The sequence below is a fragment of the Myzus persicae genome, unplaced genomic scaffold (genome assembly GCF_001856785.1).
Source record: "Myzus persicae strain clone G006 unplaced genomic scaffold, MPER_G0061.0, whole genome shotgun sequence".
NCBI classification, from domain to species: domain Eukaryota; kingdom Metazoa; phylum Arthropoda; class Insecta; order Hemiptera; family Aphididae; genus Myzus; species Myzus persicae.
Genome location: NW_019104300.1, coordinates 22256 through 25026, shown reverse-complemented (window position 1 = coordinate 25026; position 2771 = coordinate 22256). Strand labels below are relative to the sequence as shown.

Here is a 2771-nt window from a genome sequence, read left to right as displayed (position 1 = left end):
ACTTTGAACATCAACGAAAAGTAATAGATGATTATATTTTTGTATTATTTAAAAAAATAGTGCGACCCACCAAAAGTATAATCGCGACCCACTTTTGGGTCGCGACCCACAGTTTGGGAACCTCTGCGCTAGAGAGAAGAGAAATATAGTGTGCCCAATATTCAAAATAAAATTTAAATGCCAGATTTTGTTTTTTTCAAATAGGCCACACTGTTCGTTAAACAAAAGTATGGTTTATTGTGTAAATACCGAACATAGACATTACGTAATACGTAGACGTATCTAGTATCTACCTACTTTTGTTTACGTTTGTTTTTCAAACTTTTTTTGTATTTAAATTTAAAATAACTTAAATTTTGTATTTTTCAAATACAAAATGGTTAAAAGTTGTTCAGGTATAGTGTACAACGTTAAAGTGGGCCAAGGAATTAAGTTCCACAGGTATTTTACTATTTATTAGTAAATAAATAAATAAATCATGTCATCAGATTTTGTTGTTCGACCTTAGTTTCGAATTTATGGCCTTTGGAATTTTGCAATTTATTTCGTTTTTTTATCTACCCAACAAGCTATAATTTATCTTGCTTTTCATATTTTTTTTTCTTTTTTGGTAGTTACGTATTCTAACCTGTTCAAAACGATGGAGCAATCAGAATTTATAAAATACCTAATTAAAAATAATTACAGAACACACTTAATATTACATGAATAATAATTTTATACATTAAAACATAATGTATAAATGAAGTTAAAAATTTAGAACAATTCCATGTTGTTTCGGTCATCAGTGTCTGAATCAAACTTGGTTTTTTCGTCATAATTTTGAGTTTCGAGTATTACTGGTAGATCCTACAAACTCCCAGGCTGTGTAAAAAAGTCAGGTAATGGCTCTTACTTTAAAATACGACATCGCTTTAAAAACATACATTTTACTAAATACCCAACTTAAAACCTTTTTTCGCTGCAACACTGCGATACTATCTTTATGATAATAGAATAAGCTAGGTATATTAAGTTGTTTTGCAATTATCTTCAGGTAGACAATAGGCTATTGGGCTAATGAGTATATTTAGACCTTGTCTGTTAAAGTAACATAACTGTATTAAAATGGGGCCCTTCGCCTGCCGGCTCCAGTCACCAAACTCGTGGTCCTCAGGACCTTTCAATGGACTCAGCCTCCAACCCCCCGGGGCTAAAATAGCCAATCTAGCGGGGAAGGGAGGGCGACAGCATAGCTGCCCTTCGGACAGACGGATGACCTAACTAGTAAACTTAACCTTTTTAGGTAAGGTACCTAACACAAGTATAGTGGTTCCTTTCATCTAGGTACCGGCTCCGTCACCTAACTCGAGGTCCTCTGCTCGGTATTAATGCAGTGTTCCGCTCATACTTATGAACGTAAAATCGCTAACTTTGGGAGGCCATAACTTCAAAAGTAAGTCCGAGCGACAAATTCCGATTTCACCGTCGTTCTTAAATCGTAGAGTTACATAAGTTTTGATATAAAAAAATCAAATTAGCGATGGTTAACTAAACTGCATTTATACCAATATTGTTCTAAATGTTTAGACTTCCTAAAGGTACGCCTGAGAAATATTGATTAAATTTATTGAAAAAAGTAATCCATCATTCAAGCTTACAACAACTTGTACCTACCTTCTGTGGGCTACATTTTGATTCTGATTTTTGGACTACAAAATTACAGCTACCAGTGTTGAAAAACTAAACAATTGAAAATAAATGCTGGCCCAAGTATTTTAAACCCAAATAACTTAAGATCATTAAATGTTGATAAAAATTGTTTGCTTGGTAAAAAAACTTTAAAAATGTAATAAAACTTCCTCATAAGTTATTCATATACCACTTAAAAATATCAAAAATACATAGTCAACATTTTATATTACATTTACATATAGTTAACAATTTTTCTTTGTATATCTAAGATTTGAAAATGTAATACAAAATAATTTAAGTATATCATAAGAACTGAATATTAAAAAATATTTAAATATTTTAGCTGCATGTGGATCATTATTTTGTGAGTCAATTACTGTTTCTGATTAAAATGCAAAGGAAGAAGTTGTGACATTGTCAACATCAGATTTATATGCTGAACCATTAGAAAGTTAGAATGTTCAATATCAAGTAAGATAATAATTGTTTTTACTTAAATTTGAATACTCAGTATCTACAGCTAAATTTTGTTTTTAGGTATAACAGAGGCGCTAGACACAGTTATAGTTTCAAATGCAGCCACTAAACATAATATAGTAGAAATAAAATAATGTACAGAAAAGTCATCATCAGGTGCATCTGCTGAACTTTCTAAATCGTTAAAATATTCAATGTCAAGTAAGGTAAATAATATTATTATTACTTAAAATTCAATACCAAGTACCTATAGTTAAATTATGGTCTAAGGTATAACAGAGGCACCAGACATAGTTATAGTTTCTGCAGTTACTACACAGAATATGGTAGAAATAAAATTTAGTACAGAAAAATCATCATCAGATATATTTGTTAATAAGTAAGTTTTATGAATTTATAAGTAGCATATTATATAATATAAAAAAAATTATGTCTGATAATTGTTATACAACTCTGAAGGAATGTATTATAGTAGTGATTTAATAAAATAAATAGGCTTGTATTTATCAGTGCTTTCTTAATATTTGGGAAATTCTATCAAGTAGTCTACATGAAATGGTGATGAATCAGTTGCATACATTTTCAAGAAACACAGTGACCCAAGAATTGCAGCCTTTTAC

General features: G+C 30.6%; 1 long non-coding RNA gene across 1 annotated transcript; it reads left to right on the top strand.

Moving 5' to 3' along the window:
• The first annotated feature begins 257 nt into the window (after positions 1-257).
• On the top strand, positions 258-2522 carry LOC111041018. Its single transcript, XR_002605267.1, has 4 exons — positions 258-441; positions 2018-2145; positions 2212-2352; positions 2422-2522. It is a non-coding gene; the product is annotated as an uncharacterized LOC111041018 (long non-coding RNA).
• The last annotated feature ends 249 nt before the right edge of the window (positions 2523-2771 follow it).